Below are 19177 nucleotides of genomic sequence, written 5' to 3' on the forward strand. Positions count from 1 at the left end.
CCCTTCTCGGGGGTCCTCTGGGCCACTATTTCAGGCTCTAGGGGCTCTTGACCACCCTGACGGGCTGCCATTGGCCTGGTGGATACACATACCCACCCAGGCAGACCCAACATCTCCAAGTGAGACCTATGTTCCACCTCCTTCCAAGGGGAATCCTCCAGGTCATTGCCTAGCAAACAATCTACATGCATGGTTGGACTCACATCTACCTTCAAGGAACCTGAGAACCCCCATTTGAAGGGGACCTGTGGCACTCTGCACAGGTGCTCTGAGTTGTCCACTGCAACTACATAGTGAAGTACCCGGGGGATCAATCTGCTCTTCAGACACAATCTGACTCCTCACTGTAGTCACACTGGCTCCTGTGTCTCTCAGAGCCTCCACCCTCTGTCCATTGATGGTCACCCACTGCCTGTATTTCTTAGTGTTCTCAGGCATGAGGGTTCTCTAGATCATCTCATTGACCCCTAGTGAGACAAGGGTCATCTCTGCTGGCTCCCACCCACATGGAACCAACTCCTCCCTAAGCACTACACTAGCCAAACCCTGGGGCAGCGCACCCGTGGGTGCCGGTGTACTCTTCGGGCACTTGGGTTCCCCCCTCATATGACCCACCTGGTCACAGGCATAACACTTACGTGTGGGTTCCCCTGCCACTGGCTTCTCTTTGGAGAACCATGGCTTCTTCTCACTGGGGGGCTGGGAATCTTTACCCTGGGAATCAGTTTGGGGCCCTTTAGAGAACTCCACCGTTTACCCTTACCCCCCTTTCTTCTGAGAGGGACCCTGTTCACCCTTGGCGTGGTCTGCCCCATACCTCTTTTGGACCCTGGTGTTCTCCCAACAGTCCGCTTCCTGCGCAAGCTTCCTGGGATCAGTCAGCTTGCTGTCAATCAGGTGCTGGCGCAGCTCTGGAAAACATAAACTGTACAAGTGCTTCCAAGCAATCAGATTGTAAAGCCCCTCATACGTAGTTACCTTGCTGCCCTTCACCCAACCATCCAGTGACCTGTAAAAAGAATCTACCCATTTCAACTATGTTTGGTATTCCTTCTTCTTGTAGGATCTAAACTTATCCTTATACTGCTCAGGAGTGAGACCATGTCTTGTGAGTAGGGCATCCTTCATGATAGTGTAGGTGAGATTCTGAGCATCCCCTAAGGCAGTCAGAGTATCCCTCCCCTCTACCTCAAAGTGCTTCCACAGACCCACCCCCCAATGAGCTTCAGGGACCTGAGTCATGTGGAGAGCAGACTCATACCCATTGAAACATGTGCGAAAGTCATGTTTGGAGCCTCGTTGGAATGGACCATACAGCAGTGAAGTGTGCTGGGATCCCAAACTGGATTCATGCAAGCCACATAAAAGAAAGTTGCTTGTCCACTGGATCATGAAGAAGCGTTGGTGAGAGTATCAACAACTGTGAGACAAATTACAGCACCAGAAAAGGAGCCAGGAGGAACTGAGACTGAACCTGAGCTTGTTGAAGACGGTTCCATCACTCCTGTGAGAGACGAGGGTGGAGACCTTCAGGAGGGTGCTGGAGAACCTATGTCAAATGAAGCAGCAGGAGAGCCTAATATGGGGGGGCTCTCCCAGAAGTAGACGATTCCGAGAGACAAACAGAGCAATTGCCAGACCCAGAAGGGGAAGAGGTTGAGGTGGATCAAAGTCAAGGTGGTCCAAATCCTCCTGAACCGGTTTCACGTCCGTCAAGAGAAAACACCACAGAGAAAGAAAAGGGTTTGAGTTCAACCCTGAAGAGAATATTAACAGAAGGTTCATTGAAAAGAGATTAGTGGCCGAAATCACAAGTAGATAAAAGGTAAGAGATGATTGTCGAACCAACAATAGAGGAAGAAGTAGATACTACAAGAAAAGAAGAACTAAGTGAAGGAGAGCTGAATGGTGATCGAAAGTTGAAAAGAAAGAGAATGGCAATTCGAAGATACGCAGGTCCTGAATGGGCATATGCAACTATAAACGAATGGCAACAAGAGGTCATGTCTTTTTGTTTTGATAGAGAGGTTCCGAGTCAATACTTTGAGGTGACATGAAAGAAGATTGATGAACAGAACTTTTGAAATAATCTGAGAAAAACATTTTTGAGAAAGAGACTGTTGAAGGTAACCAGAAAAGACATTGATAACCTGATTTGACGTTTTGAAACCTGTAAGGAAACGCCTCCTTGGCATGGTTACCCCCGGACTTTTTGCATTGTGCTGATGCCAGTTATGATTGAAAGTGTGCTCGGAACCTGCTAAACAGGCCCCAGCACCAGTGTTCTTTCCCTAAACTGCACCTTTGCTTCCACAATTGGCACAGCCCTGGCACTCAGATAATTCCCTTGTAAATGGTACCCCTGGTACCAAGGGCCCGATGCCAGGGAAGGTTGCTAAGGGCTGGCGTATGTCTTATGCCACCCTGGGAACCCCTCATTCAGCACATGCACACTGCCTCACAGCTTATGTGTGCTGGTGGGGGTGAAAATGACTAAGTCGACACAGCACACCCTTCAGAGTGCCATGCCAACATCACTCTGCCTGTGGCATAGGTACGTCACCCCTCTAGCAGGCCTCACAGCCCTAAGGCAGGGTGCACTATGCCACAGGTGCGGGTATATGTGCATGAGCACTATGCCCCTACAGTATCTAAGCAAAACCTTAGACATTGTATGTGCAGGGTAGCCATAAAGAGAATATGGTCTGGGAGTTTGTCAAACACGAACTCCACAGTTCCAACTTCTCAGCACAATAAATGCACACTGATGCCAGTGTGGAATTTATTATAAAATGCACCCAGAGGGCATCTAGAATACCAGTCCGAATCCTAGTGCTAGGCTGACCAGTTTCTGCCAGCCTGCCACAACCAGACGAGTTGATGGCCACATGGGGAGAGTGCCTTTGTCACTCTGTGGCCAGGAACAAAGCCTGTATTGGGTGGAGGTGGTTCTCATCTCCCCCTGCAGGAACTGTAACACCTGGCGGTGAGCCTCAAAGGCTGATGCCTTTTGTTACAGCACCCCAGGACATCCCAGCTAGTGGAGATGCCCGCCCCTCCAGCCACTGCCCCCACTTTTAGCAGCAAGGCTTGAGGAGATAATGAGAAATACAAGGAGGAGTCACCCACCAGTCAGGACAGCCCCTAATGTGCCCTGAGCTGAGGTGACCCCTGCCTTTAGAAATCCTCCATCTTGAGATTAGAGGATTCCCCCAATAGAATTAGGGATGTGCACCCCCCAGGGAGGAGGCACAAAGAGGGTGTAGCCAGCCTCTAGGACACTAGCCTTTGGCTACTGCCCCCCAGACCTAAACACCTCCCTAAATTTAGTATTTAGAGGAACTTAAGGTCCCAGGAAATCAGATTCCTACAACCTGAAACAAGAAGAAGGACTGCTGACCTTAAAGCCGTGCAGAGATGACGGAGGCAACAACTGCTTTAGCCTCAGCCCTACCGGCCTGTCTCCTGACTCGAAGAAAACTGTAACAGCGGCGCATCCGACAGGGACTAGCAACCTCAGAGCCTCAGAGGACTGCCCTGAACCAAAGGACCAAGAAACTCCTGTGAGCAGCGCCTCTGCTCAACAACAGCAACAACTTTGCAACTTTCTTGAAACTTTTAAAGACCTCACTCTTCTCTCCGGAAGCGTGAGACTTCACCCTCTGCACCTGACGCCCCCGGCTTGAGCTCCAGAGAACCAACACCACAGGGAGGACTCCCAGGTGACTGCGACCTCGTGAGTAGCCCGAGACCCGAGATAACCCCCCTGGATCCCCACTGTGAGGCATGCAGACAGAATCCAGAGGCTCCCCCTGACCGTGACTGCCTGAACAAGGAACCCGAGGCCTGGACCAAGCACTGCACCCGCAGCCCCCAGGACCTGAAGGAACCGGAGCACCCCTGTTCTTCATAGGCACCTATATGTTTTGAGCATCTTTTGACCTCTGCACCTGACCGGCCCTGAGCTGCTGGTGTGATATCTTTGGGGTTGCCTTGAACCCCCAATGGTGGGTTGCCTATAACCAGGAACGTAGGCTTGTAAGTGTCTTACTTACCTGACAAACTAACCATTACTTACCTCTCCCAGGAACTGTTGATTTTTGCAGTGTGTCCACTTTAAAAATAGCTTATTGCCATTTTTACTAAAACTGTGTATGCTATTGCTCTAATTCAAAGTTCCTAACTTACCTGTGTGGAGTACCTTGCATTTTATGTATTTATTTCAAATCTTGAACTTGTGGTTCTAAAAATAAATTAGGCTAAGATATTTTTCTGTATAAAAAGTATTGGCCTAGAGTTATATCTTTGAGTGTGTGTTCCTCATTTATTGCCTGTGTGTGTACAACAAATGCTTAACACTACCCTCTGATAAGCCTACTGCTCGACCACACTACCACAAAATAGAGCATTAGAATTATCTAATTTTGCCACTATCTTACCTCTAAGAGGACCCCTTAGACTCTGTGTACACTATCTCTTACTTTGAGATAGTATATACAGAGCAACTTCCTACACTGGTGGATCAGCGGTGGGATCTAAGACTTTACATTTGCTGGACTACTCAGCCAATACCTGATCACACAACTAAATTCCAAAAATTGTCATTAGAAACTGATTTTTGAAATTTGAGCTATTTTTCCAAATTTTTTAAAGTCCTGCTAGGGCCTTGTGTAAGTCCCTGTTAGCATGTTTTTTAGAGTTTAAACGTTTGTAAAAGTTTGGATTTAAGTTCTAGAAGTAGTTTTTAGATTCTTAAAAAGTAATGCCAACTTTTAGAGTGATAATGTCTAGCACAGATGAGATGGTGTTGGAACTCAACCTCACCCTTTACCTGCATCTAGGGATGTAAGAGTTAAGGACTCTCTGTAAGCTAAAAAATATAAAGACTGGGTCCAACCCTACCAAAAGTAAAACTCCAGGAGCTTTTGGCAGAGTTTGCAAAGGACCACCGCTCTGAGGATAATCCTACAGAGGGGGAAATTAGTGACCAGGAGGATGATTCCCTCCCTACTGTCCTAATTAGGGAAAATGGGGTCTCTCAAACCCTGATTCCACAAATAATAGTCAGAGAGACTGGTTCTTCCACAGGGGAGACCAGTAACTCTGGAAACATTGAGGACAGCCTCACTGAAGATGACATTCAGTTAGCCAGGATGGCCAAAAGATTGGCTTTGGAGAGACAGCTCGTAGCCATAGAGAGGGAAAGAAAAGAGATGGGTTTAGCTCCCATCTATGGCGGCAACAACATAACTAGGGTCAGAGAAGATACTGACATCCTAAAAGTCCCCAAAGGGTATTATTACAAAAGATGAAGATGGTGATGACATCACCAAATGGTTCACAGCTTTTGAGAGGGCTTTTGCAACCAGAAAGGTAAACAGATCTCACAGGGGTGCTCTCCTTTGGGGAATGTTTACTGGAAAGTGTAGGGATAGACTCCTCACACTCTCTGGTAAAGAAAAGATGCAGAATCCTATGATCTCATGAAGGCTACCCTGATTGAGGTCTTTGGATTCTCAACTGAGGAGTACAGGATTAGGCTCAGGGGGGCTCAAAATCCTTGACCCAGACCTGGGTTGATTTTGTTGACTTCTCAGTCAAAACAATAGATGGTTGGATAACTGGCAGTGGTGTAATGATTATGATGGGCTGTATAACTTGTTTATGAAGGAACACCCGTTGAGTAATTGTTTCAATGAAAAACTGCATCAGCATCTGGTAGGCCTAGGTCCAATTTCTCCCCAAGAATTGGGAAAGAAGGCAGACCATTGGGTCAAGACTAAGGTGACCAAGACTTCCACAGGGGTGACCAATGAAAGGGTCACAAAGCCTTCCCAGGGGAAGAGTGTTGAGACATCCAAGGGAAAAAGTAAAGAGTTTTCAACAGGGCCCCCAAAACCTACTCAGGAGGGTGGGCCCAGAGCCTCGTCATAGTCCTCAAATGGGCATAAGGGTAAAAACGTTGATCCCAAGAAGGCCTGGTGTCTCATCTGTACTCAGCATGGACACCAAACTGGAGACAAGGCCTGTCCCAAGAAAAGTCCCACAACTACTACTCCAGTTAGCACTGGAATATCAAGTCTCCAGGTGGGATCAAAAGTGTGCCCAGAGCAAATTGGGGTTCACACTGAAGCTACATTAGTCTCTGAGGGTGGGGTAGTCCTAGCCACATTTGCTGCCTGGCCGCCTAACATGCAAAAATACAGGCAACAGCTCTTAATCAATGGGACTAGAGTAGAAGCCCTGAGGGATACAGGTTCCAGTGTCACTATGGTGACAGACAAACTGGTTTCCCCTGGACAGACATATCCAGTCATAAATGCTGACAATCAGACTAAAGTCCATCCCATGACAGTGGTAACTTTAGAATGGGGAGGGGTCACTGGCCTGAAACTGGTGGTAGTATTGGCTGCAATTCCAGTAGAATGTCTGCTAGGAAATGATCTGGAATCCTCAGCATGGGATCAGGTAGAACTCAAAACCCATGCAGCCATGCTGAGAATCCCTGAACTGGTGTGTGTCAAGACAAGGGCACAGTGCAGGGCTCAGGGTGAAAAAGAAGTGTTGGAGTCTGGAATAATGGCCCAACCTTCCAAGAGAAAAGTAAAGAAGACTGGGGAACCAGCCTCAACATAGCACAAGAAACAGAACCTCTCTTCCCAGGAAGAAGCTCTATCCCCTGAGGGAACTGAATCCCTTGAGCTGGGACCTTACCAGGTTGAGCTATTGGGCCCAGGGGGAACCTCAAGGTTGTGTAAGGGGCAAGACACTTGTCCCTCTCTTGAAGGCCTAAGACAGCAAGCAGCTGAGCAAGAAAAAGGAAATATCAGTGAAACTCAAAGGGTCTATGGGGAAGATGGACTCCTTTACACTGAGGCAAGAGATCCCAAACCTGGTGCAACTAGGAGAGTGGTAGTGGCTCAGGGGTTTAGGGAGTTCATTCTGTTCTTAGCCCATGACATTCCCCTTGCTGGGCACTTGGGACAAACGAAAGACATGGAAGAGATTAGTCAACCATTTCTACTGGCCCAATATGTCCCAGAAGGTAAAGGAGTTTTGTACCTCCTGTGTCACCTGTTAAGCCAGTGGTAAGACAGGTGGCCATTCAAAGTCCCCCCTCATTCCACATCCAGTGTTGGGGGTCCCCTTTGAAAGAGTAGGAGTGGACATAGTGGGTCCACTTGAACCTCCCACAGCATCAGGGATCCAGTATATCCTAGTAGTAGTGGATCATACTACTAGGTACCCTGAAACATTTCCCCTTAGGTCCACTACTGCCCCTGCAGTAGCCAAAGCACTCATAGCTATTTTTACCAGGGTGGGATTTCCTAAGGAGGTGGTTTCTGACAGAGGTACCAACTTCATGCCAGATTACCTCAAATATATGTGGAATGAGTGTGGGGTGACTTACAAATTCACCACACCATAATATCCACAAATCTATGGACTTGTTGAGAGATTCAACAAGACATTGAAGGGGATGATCATCGGGCTCCCTGAAAACCTCAAAAGGAGATGGGATGTCCTCTTGCCATGCCTGTTTTTTGCCTACAGAGAGGTGCCACAGAAGGGAGTAGGGTTTTCCCCCTTTGAACTTCTGTTTGGCCATCCTGTTAGGGGACCACTAACTCTTGTAAAAGAAGGCTGGGAGAGACCTCTCCATGAGCCTAAGCAAGATGTGGTGGACTGTGTACTAGGCCTAGGCTGCTATGGTTGGCTTTTAGCCAGGGCAGAAAGTCTGGGTTCTGAAGCCTGTGGCTCCAAGGGCACTTCAGGACAGAAGGAGTGGCCCTTACCTTGTTCTTGAGAAAAAGAGTCAGGTCACCTACCTGGTTGACCTAGGCACTAGCAGGGCCCCCAAGAGGGTGATCCATGTGAACCGCCTCATACTCTTTCATGATAGGGCAGATGTAAACATGTTAATGGTTACAGATGAGGACCAGGAAGCTGAGAGTGAACCTCCCCATGATCTCCCCTCCACTGACCCTAAAGATGGCTCAGTAGATGGAGTGATCTATTCAGGCACCCCTCTGGCCAACAGCAGGCTGATTGCGGGCAAGTCCTCCAGCAGTATGCTGAGCTCTTTTCTTTAACCCCTGGTCAGATACACCTGTGTACCCATGATGTGGACACAGGAGACAGCATGCCTGTCAAAAACAAGCTATTTAGACAGTCTGACCAAGTTAAAGAAAGCATCAAAGTGGAAGTCCACAAGATGCTGGAGTTGGGAGTGATTGAGCATTCTGACAGTCCCTGGGCTAGCCCAGTGGTCTTGGTCCCCAAACCTCACACAAAAGATGGCAAGAGAGAGATGAGGTTTTGTGTGGACTACAGAGGGCTTAACTCTGTCACCAAGACAGATGCTCACCCCATTCCAAGGGCAAGTGAGCTAATGGACAAATTAGGTGCTGCCAAATACTTAAGTACCTTTGACTTGACAGCAGTATACTGGCAAATAAAAATGGCACCTGGAGCAAAAGAGAAAACGACATTCTCTATACCTGATGGGCACTACCAGTTTACTGTGATGCCCTTTGTCTTAAAAAATGCCCCTGCCACCTTCCAAAGGTTGGTGAATCAAGTCCTTGCTGGCTTGGAGTCCTTTAGTGCAGCTTATTTTGATGATATTGCTGTCTTTAGCTCCAACTGTCAGGATCACCTGGTCCACCTGAAGAAGGTTTTGCAGGCCCTGCAAGCAGCAGGCCTCTCTATCAAGGCATCTATATGTCAGACAGGGCAGGGTACTGTGGTTTACTTGGGTCACCTTGTAGGTGGAGGTCAAGTTCAGCCACTCCAACCCAAGATCCAGACTATTCTGGACTGTGTAGCTCGAAACACCCAGACTCAAGTCAGGGCATTCCTTGGCTTGACTGGGTACTATAGGAGGTTTGTGGAGGGATATGGATCAATAGTGACACCCCTCACAGAACTGACCTCCAAGAAAATGCCCAAGAAAGTGAACTGGACCTTGGACTGTCAAAAGGCCTTTGACACCCTGAAGCAAGCAATGTGTACATTACCAGTTTTGAAAGCTCCAGATTACTCTAAGCAGTTGTAAGCAAATGCCTCCTTGGCATGGTTACCCCCTAACCTTTTGCCTTTTGTTGGTGCTAAGTTATGATTTGAAAGTGTGCTGGGACCCTGCTAACCAGGCCCCAGCATCAGTGTTCTTTCACTAAAACTGTACCTTTGTCTCCACAATTGGCACAACCCTGGCACTCAGGTAAGTCCCTTGTAACTGGTACCCCTGGTACCAAGGGCCCTGATGCCAGGGAAGGTATCTAAGGGCTGCAGCATGCCTTATGCCACCCTGGGGATCCCTCACTCAGCACATGCACACTGCCTCACAGCTTGTGTGTGCTGGTGGGGAGAAAATGACTAAGGCAAACAATTCTCTCATATATGGGCTACACTTATAACCAAGAAAACACAATTAATGAGAATGTTAATTGGAAATGTACAAAATACTACTCTAATGCTTGTTATGGGAATGTTAATACAAAAGCTTATGGTATTATCAACATTAGCGAACACAACCAAATAAATAAAGTAGCACTTACTATGAGCTACTAAACCACATTAAAATTAAAACAAACTACTCCCCACATAAAATATTAATTAACTTTGAACAAGCAAAAATCCGACCATCCTTAAACTATACCCACACTATACCCACACAGCCATACAAGGATGTTACTACCATTTTAACCGCAGCATTTGGAATCACCTCCAACAATCTGGACTATGTAGAATATGCAACAAACTGCCAATTTGCCTTTGAAATTAAAATAATTATTGCACTCGCCTGTGTCCCTATAACAGAGGTAGCTAACCACACATTACTTACAGAAAGTATATTGTACCAAAAAAACAAACACAAGTAGTCCTAATGGACTACTTTCAAGACACCTGGGTTGGCAAACTCCACTGGTCTGAACACAGACAGCAATCAAGATTGCAAATATCAACCCAACCCACACTCTACAAACCGCTAGAGTGACCCCCGGGTCCCTCCATTGATTTCAATTACAATTCCGATGCCTGCTTTGCACACTGCACCCAGCCGCCCCTGTGCCTCTGAGGGTGTGTTTTGGTGTCCCCTCCCAGTGCTCTACAAAACCCCCCTGGTCTTTCTTCTGAAGATGCAGGTATTCACCTGTTGGAAGACTGCAACCGGAGCACCCATGTTCCTCATAGGTGCGTATGTGTTTTGGGCACCGCTTTGACCTCTGCACCTGACCGGCCCTGAGATGCTGGTGTAGTAACTTTGGGATTGCTTTGAACCCCCAACAGTGGGCTGCCTATGCCCAGGAACTTAGACTTGTAAGTGTCTTACTTACCTGACAAACTAACCAGTGCTTACCTCCCCCAGGAACTGTTGATTTTTGCAGTGTCCACTTTTAAAGTAGCTTATTGCCATATTTACTAAAACTGTGTATGCTATTGCTCTAATTTAAAGTTCCTAACCTACCTTGTGGAGTACCTTGCATTTTATGTATTTACTTCAAATCTTGAACTTGTGGTTCTAAAAATAAATTAAGCAAAGATATTTTTCTAAATAAAAACTATTGGCCTGGAGTTATGTCTTTGAGTGTGTGTTCCTCATTTATTGCCTGTGTGTGTACAACAAATGCTTAACACTACCCTCTGATAAGCCTACTCCTCGACCACACTACCACAAGATAGAGCATTAGAATTATCTAATTTTGCCACTATCTTACCTTGTTGAAGTATGCCTCAGCAAGGCCTACTAGTGCAAGGGGCCACCCTTCTCTGCACAAAGTCCTCAGACCATATAGGAAGAAGTTGGCACAGAAACTGAAATAAAAGACAAAGTTTATTAAACCTCATGAGGTGGTTCTGCAGTTCAAACAGCACCCTTCGGTAATGTTTGAAGTAGCACACTGAACTAAGAGAGCAAGGTCCTTTTATACCCACACAGGGGCTAAAACAAGGTGGTACAATTATAGAAGCAAGACTTACATACATGTAAGGTCATATGGAAATGCACAGTCGACAGGTAGGAGGGGCTAACAGTTTCAAGGACTAGTTGAAACATTACTGTCTGTTACTGATTACTAACAGCTGCAGATCTTACTGGGCATGTGCGATTTTCAAGAGTAGTTAACAGAAAGGTAGGACAGAGAACATGGCGAGCACATGGCAGAGAAGATGGCTGCCATGAATACAAAATGGATTCCGCCAAATGTTCAGATTAGTTGCTAAATACAAGATGTCTTCTGCTAATGCTTAATCTAATCGCTATTAAATTATATCAACCTCTAAGGGAAACCCTTGGACTCTGTGCACACTATCTCTTACTTTGAGATAGTATATACAGAGCCAATTTCCTACAAACCCTGATTTTGACAAGCTGCTAACTGATTTTGAAAAGGAAGAAGGGTTCCTGGAGCGAAACTGACCTGCTGAAAGAAAAGTTGTTTATTTTTGAGTTTAGATTTTTGCTGCAATTTTTTTCTAAATTCCTTCTGCCTTATGATTCTTTACAGATCATGGCTGACTTTGATAAGCAGGTTAGAGATGCTAGGCGCTATAAATACATGAGCATTGGTTTGGCAATTATGTATGGCATTTTGTTTATAGTATTGATTGTGGGTATGTCTGTCCTTGATGCGAAGGGAGCCAACCATTCTTCTGCTTTTGAAACGACTACTGCACTAACGGCTTTAGAGAGATTTAAGCTAGATGAGAAGTATTTGCATGATTATACTAATTCGCAAAGAGAACTTTCTTCTAACATTTTCTATCGCTTATTGAGTGAGCATGTTGAGACGATGGATGCGAAGGATTGTCTCGTGTGTATACAGATTCCTTCATCAGTCGAGGAAGGAGTCACCTATCATAGTCTGCCACTAACCTATAGAATAAGTTGTAGCCTGTTATTAACAAGATTCTATAACCATGAGTGTGTTCAGTATTTCTATTCTAACTATCATCTTGTGTTTTCGCTTGTTCCTATAATTAGATATTTGAGTAGAATAGCTAAGGATAATGACGTAGTATTAGTTAGAGGATTCTTGGAACCTACATTAACATTTGGTACAGCTTATGCTCATAAGAACAACCTAACATGCTTGCTTACACCTTTAGAGAAGAGCGTCTTAGGTCATACTGATGACAAGAGAAAGGCACTGTAGGAGAAATTAGAAAAAGGTTTAGAGAAAAGGACTAACAAGAATGATTATGCTTATAGTGCAATTAGAATGCAAGGAAAATTAGCTTGAGATGCATTACACGTAGGGAAGCTTTGTATATGTAGGCCAAAGTAACGCACTGACACTTTATTGGTAGGTATGCGTGAATGTAGACATGTTTTTTTTTGTTTCAGAGTAAATGTACATTGATGTTGAATGGGCAGGACCCTGCGATTCCGGGGATATATTATATTTGTGGACTTATTGCTTATTATCGTCTTCCAAGAGAATGATATGGGACATCTTATTTGTGGATAGTTTTCCCAAAGATTTACCAAATTGAGGATTTGAAAAAGTTTCCGAAAACGATTGAATTACATCATAAGAAACAGAGGATGGAGTCCTCTTCTGCGATAGTGGGAGATATATTTGGTGCGGTAATTCCTTCAGTGGGAGTCATCCTGAAGTCGATCAAGATTCAAAAGTTGTCTACTATTGTGAATAACGTGCTGACAAATTTTTCAGGAGCTTTGATCCAGATAGATACTGAATTGGCTACGGAAAGAGCTATGACTCTTCAAAATCGTCTTGCTTTAGACATTCTTTTAGCAAAGGATGGCAGAGTCTGTAAAATAATTAACTCTAGGCATTGTTGTTCATACATTCCTAATAAATAGTAAAGAATTAAGAGACTTATTTACTAATCTGACTAATGCAAGTAGTGATTTGAAGGAGTTAAAAGAACCATGTGTTTGTGAAAAGGTTGGCAAAGGGTTTGCTTCAGTGGGAAATTGGATTGGTACCATTTAGAATGGGGTGCTATTGAAAATTATTACAGGGAATATTAATTGTTGTGGGTTGTCTATTGGGAATATGGGGATTATGCAAATTATGTAAAATAATTAAATTGAAGAAGTCTAAGAATAATTAGAGGAGGGAAGAAAAGAAGAGGGAAAGAATTAACAGGGAAAATTAAAAAGAAGACAACATTTTGAAGAAATTGAATTGTAAAAAAGTGTGGGTGGTAATTAGTGTGATGACACATTTAGTCATCAGAGGAGGGATTGCTGAAGCAGTTGTCCTAATTAGAAATTATTAATGAGTGTTTATGTATTTTGAATAATCAATTATGTAGAAAATGAATAACATTGAAAAATAATGCACATGTTGGAACAAGTGACCTTGGTGAATGGCCACCAGTATTCACGAATTGTACTAATTGATGGTTAAAACTAATGAAATATTGAAAATGAATTAGATTAATGTAATAATATGTCATATTTAGGGTTATGAATTATGCTTTGGTTTATTATTTGTAGGCCTTAAATTAGCTAGGGTCTTGGCCTAGGTTTGCCAGGCCTCATGCAGAAGCTGTATTTCTTAGCAGTTAATACAATGCTGATGGAGTTAATTAAACTGTGAAATGTCCATTGTCTTGTTACAAGTGCTTAGCAGAAGCTTTCCATTAGAACCAACTAACAGGAAATGTTGTTCCTAGAATTGTAACAAGCTGTGTGTAATGTGTGTGAGTTGTACTTTCCCAGGATGTAAACAATAAAGACACTTACTGGAGACAAAGATGTAACAAATTTGTTACCTGACGAGCCGGATGATGAGGACATCATAATGCAGACCAATCAACTTTGTGTGAAGAGCAAAATATTAGAATTCATGAATTTGGGATAGAAATATCATTGGGTAGTGTATAACCGTACATTTAATTGACCATTAGGGAATTAGAGGTTAGTTTAGGTGACTTTGATATAACAACGCGACAGAGGGTAATTTAAGAGACAGTGAGACCAGAGATCTAGAGTGACTTTGGGAGTAGAAGAGATTCTAGATTTTGTCTTTGGGCTCACACTGTCTGACTGAGAGTCTGATGTTTTGCTGATCGATTGATGACCTGAGGACGAAGACTTATTCTGTTTGCTGACCCATGCCGTGGATAGGTAGATATGACATTGTGGCTGAATTGCATTTTATGCTTTTTATTTCTAGGTACCAACTGCACTGTCTAGATAGTTCTCTTAGCTAGATGTTTTTTTTCTAAATTGGTGTTCTAAATTGTTTTTGCATGAAATCCAACATGCTGATGCTAATCTGGGTTAGTTGAGGCTCCTCACATGATGAGTGACGACTTACAGGGAGACATGTTTGACAACTTACCTTGCTGAATTCTATGTATCAAATATCTTTATTGCAGCTGACTCTGCTTTTGATTTGCACTTTGGCTTTAGAATGTGTTGTGATTCAGGGTTTGATTAGATTGTGTTTCTTTTGCCGTTTTGGTCAACCAGTATTGTAAAGAACAGTGTTTTATATTTTTGATGTTAAACATTTCAAATTACTTTATGCATTCCCTGCATGTCTGTGAAACGGCAAGAGATTAGCAATAGCATTTTGTTCCTGGCAATTGCTGTGGTGGGTGGAACTTCATGGAAACTCACAGAATATATTTAACTCTGCGGAATACCATTGAGAAAATGTCTGCAAGGTCCGCCTACCCCTAACTAACAGGTGCAACTGCTCTGCAAAGGAAACACAGCTTCAGAAAATATGTTGGTTAATCACCTCCCTCTGGTCTGGGAACAGCAAAGGCAGAGTCAGCACAGGTACTTTGTCTTTCTCTCCTTTGACAGAAGCATGATGAATATGTTTGGATGAACATGATACTCAGCTATAAAAGGAGGTCAAGAGCTCTTGGGTTTGGCTCCGGGCAAACCCCCTTGAAAAAAGCTGGTTCTTCTAGGCTGCATTTCTCCTGACATAGATGTTGGGCTTCTCCTTCTCATGTAACAGTTCACAGCAGACCGGCAGTCTCCCAGACCTATGGCAGATCCAGTCCCAAAGCTTTTTCAGTAGGATATGGAGTTTCAAGTAATGTCCCCTAATGTCCAGGAGACTGGTTATCTGTGGTGCAAGTCTTGATTCACAGCAGCTCTAGGTGTCCTCTATCTTTGGTCAGTCAAGCAGGTTGGATCTGGAATGAAGCAGGAAGAACAAGGGGCAGATTTAAGGAAAGTGGCACTGCACCCAGTGCTGTGCCACTTTCTTTGCACCCCTTAGCACCCACCTACTGCCACCATGTGTGTGACATATTTAAGATGCAATGCACCATGGTGCATGGTAGGTGGCGATAGCATCAGTTTTGTTTACACTATGATGTACTCTTCAGTAGGAGCACCAAAATTGTGGTGCTACTCCTGCAGAACACATAGGGGCTCATTATAAATAATGGTATGCCCCCTTTTAATGCCTGCTCTGAGCAGTCGTTAAAAGTGCAAAAAAAATGGCACAAAGAAATCTTTTATATTTCCTTGCGCCATTTTTTTGCCCCCCCCACCCTTAATGGGGGAACGCCCCGTGCATATATTATGCCCAGGCATAATGTGGTGGAAGAAGTTACAAAGTGGTGCAATGTATGAATTGTGCTACTTTGTAAATATGGCTTGGGGAAAATGCTGCGTTATCACCTACTTAACATCATAAAAATTATGCTATGGTGGCTCTAAGGTGGCGCTAGGGGCTCTTAAATATGCCCATTGGTCTCACGTTTATGGAGAGTTTCCAAACAGGGGATGTAGATCTAGCTTCTATAGTGCAGTTCAGGAACTAGTGTGAGGTCTTTCATTTTTATTATCTTTCTGCAGTGCAGCCAGTTCTTTGTGTAAGATTATAGCCTTCACAAGAGGTTGTGATGATGCTAGCTCCATGTGCAAGTACACATAGCACATGCACAAAGAGTTTGAAGCTCCACACCTGGATGTCATCATCATTACTGTGTGGGTCATTGACCTTTATCTATTGTATCTAATCCTCTCTGCAACACTAACACCTTTAGCAATAATCTCAAGCCCACTTGAGACCCGACAGACTTCCAGGGCCCTGCATATAAACATCTCTCACTGTGATAAACAAAACTCCAAACTCATGCCAATTACCCTCCTTTCACCCAAATGACAGTCCCCAAGGAGGACTAATCATCAACTCCTTTCTAAATAGTTCATGTTGAAACTATAAGGGCAGCCCTGTTTCCATCGCTTCACATTTCAGTGTCTGGCGAGACATCCTGCAGCTCAGGAATGCAGGCAATACACTTCCACTGTCTTGGGAGACTGTATCAACACCTCTGTCTTGTGCCTTGGCAATTTAAAATGCTTATAGCATAGATATACCCTTAACCAACTTGGAGTCCTGCTAGCAGGCATATTTGACACACACAGAAGGATGCAACATCAAAAAATAAAATGATGTATGGAGAGTTGAAACACAGAAGGATGTTAGTGCCCTATCTAGGCATGACACACAAGTAGAAATTTACATGTGCGGACCTGTAGGTATCACGCTCCATAGTGGATAACATGAAAAGTGCAGCTCTTTATGCTTAGGATTCAAAAGTGTTATGTTGTCATTACTACATAATATGCTTGTCTCAGGGACAGATCGTATTCTTATGCTACTAAAGGGATACTTTTTGATGCTTACTGTTAGAAATTGGGTCTCTAGTTGGCAGAGGTATACATCCTTGTCCAAATAGGGATCACAATCCTAGTCAGGTAAATCACACACACTCCAAATTATCCCATGCCCACCCTCTGGTAGCTTGGCATTGAGCAGTCAGTTTTAACTTAGAAGGCAATATCCAAAGTCACAGATATTGCATCAATCTGGTGGGTGATGTGTAAAAATTTCTGTTGCATGGCAGGTGCTGCGTCCATTCTTCTCGCCTGAAGTCGGGCTCAGTTGTTCCGGCTCAGCTTTGCATCGATCCGGTGGGCTGTGCGTCGAAGTTCCGGTCGCAACGCGGGTGCTGCATCAATCTCCACTCGGGGTGCCGGACTGCATTGTTCTGGTTCGACGATGCAGTGGTTTTCTCACCGTTAGGCAGGCTGTGCATCGATTCTGGCAAGCTGTGTCCTGATTTTCACTGCACAAGGAGTTTCTTTGCAGAGATGAAGTATTTTTGGCCCTGAGACTTCAGGAACAGGAGGCAAGCTCAATCCAAGCCCTTGGAGAGCACTTCTCAGCAGAGCCAAAGGCTAGCAAGTCAGCAGGGCAACAGAAAGGCACCAGTCTTTTACAGCAAGGCAATCCAGGTGAGTTCTTTGGGCAGCCAGGAAGCTTCTCTTGGCAGGTTGCAGGTTCTGGTGCAGAGTGTCTTTCCCCAGAAGTGTCTGTCTTGAGTCAGGGACCGAGTTTATATACCCAAAAAATAGGGGCGACTTCAAAGAGTGGTTTTGACGCGCACAAGTTCCCCTTTCAGTACACCCCTGTCTGCCAGGGTCCCAGTACAGAGTTTGCCAGTCCATTGTGTGAGGGCAGGCTACTGTCCTTTGAAATGTAAGTATCAGGCCCTCCACCCTTCCAGCCCAGGAAGATCCATTCAGTATGTGTAAGAAGTTGGCGCTGTATATACTATCTCAAAGTGAGAGACGGTGTGCACCGAGTCCAAGGGATCTCCTTAGAGGTTGATTGTGGCAAAAATAGATAATTCTAATGCTCTGTTTTGTGGTAGTGTGGTCGAGCAGTAGGCTTATCAGAGAGTAGTGTTAAGCACTTGTACACACAAAGGCAAGAAATGAGGAACAGACACTCAAACACATAACTCCAGGCCAATAGTTTTTATATAGAAAAATATATTTTCTTAATTTATTTTAGACCCACAAGATTTGAAGTAAATACATAAAATGCAAGTTACTCCACCCAGGTAAGTTAGGAACTTTGAATTAGAGCAGTAACATAAACAGTTTTAGTTAAAATGGCAATAAGCTATTTTAAAAGTGGACACAGTGCGAAAATCAACAATTCCTGGGGGAGGTAAGTAATGGTTAGTTTTTCAGGTAAGTAAGACACTTACAAGTCTAAGTTCCAAGGTATAGGCAGCCCACCATTGGGGGTTCAAGGCAACCCCAAAGTTACAGCACCAGCAGCACAGGGCCGGTCAGGTGCAGAGGTCAAAGGAGGGCCCAAAACACATAGGCGCCTATGAAGAACAGAGGTGCTCTGGTTCTAGTCTGCCAACAGATAAGTATCTGCGTCTTCGGAGAGCAGACTAGGGGGGTTTTGTAGAGCACTTGGTGGGGACCCAAGTAGGCACAAAAAACACATCCTCAGCGGCACAGGGGCAGCCGGGTGCAGTGTGCAAAGCAGGCATCGGGTCGTGAATAGAAATCAATGGAGGGACCTGGGGGTCACTCTAGCGGTGCTGGCAGGGCACAGGGAGGCTTCTTGGGCCAGCCACCAACTGGGCTAAGCAGAGGGTCACCTGGGAGTCACTCCTGCATCAAAGTTCGGTTCCTTCAGGTCCTGGGGGCTGCAGGTGCAGTGCTTGGTCCAGACGTTGGGTTCCTTGTTAGAGGCAGTCGCGGTCAGGGGGAGCCTCTGGATTCTCTCCGCATGTGTCGCTGTGGGGTTCAGGGGGGTCGTCTCAGGTTACTCACGAGGTCGCAGTCGCCTGGGAGTCCTCCCTGTAGTGTTAGTTCTCTGGAGCTCGAGCCGGGGGCGTCGGGTGCAGAGGGTGAAGTATCACGCTTCCGACGGGAAAAGTGAAATCTTCAAAAGTTGCAAGAAAGTTGCAAAGTTTTTGGTGTTTTTGAACAGTGCCACTGTTCACAGGAGTTTCTTGGTCCTTCGGGTTCAGGGCAGTCCTCTGAGGCTTCAAAGGTTGCTGGTCCCTGTCGGATGCGTCGCTGTGCAGTCCTTCTTCTTTGTGTAGGTTGCAGGAATCTGATTTCCAGGGTTCTGGGGTGCCCCTAAATACTGAATTTAGGGGAATATTTAGGTCAAGAGAGCAGTAGCCAATGGCTACTTTCCTGGAGGGTGGCTACACCCTCTTTGTACCTCCTCCCTGAGGGGAGGGGGGCACATCCCTAATCCTATTGGGGGAATCCTCCAATCTCAAGATGGAGGATTTCTAAAGGCAGGGGTCACCTCAGCTCAGGACACCTTAGGGGCTGTCCTGGCTGGTGGGTGAATCCTCCTTGTTTTTCTCATTATCTCCTCCAGCCTTGCTGCCAAAA

Source organism: Pleurodeles waltl, chromosome 12 (genome assembly GCF_031143425.1).
Source record: "Pleurodeles waltl isolate 20211129_DDA chromosome 12, aPleWal1.hap1.20221129, whole genome shotgun sequence".
NCBI lineage: Eukaryota > Metazoa > Chordata > Amphibia > Caudata > Salamandridae > Pleurodeles > Pleurodeles waltl.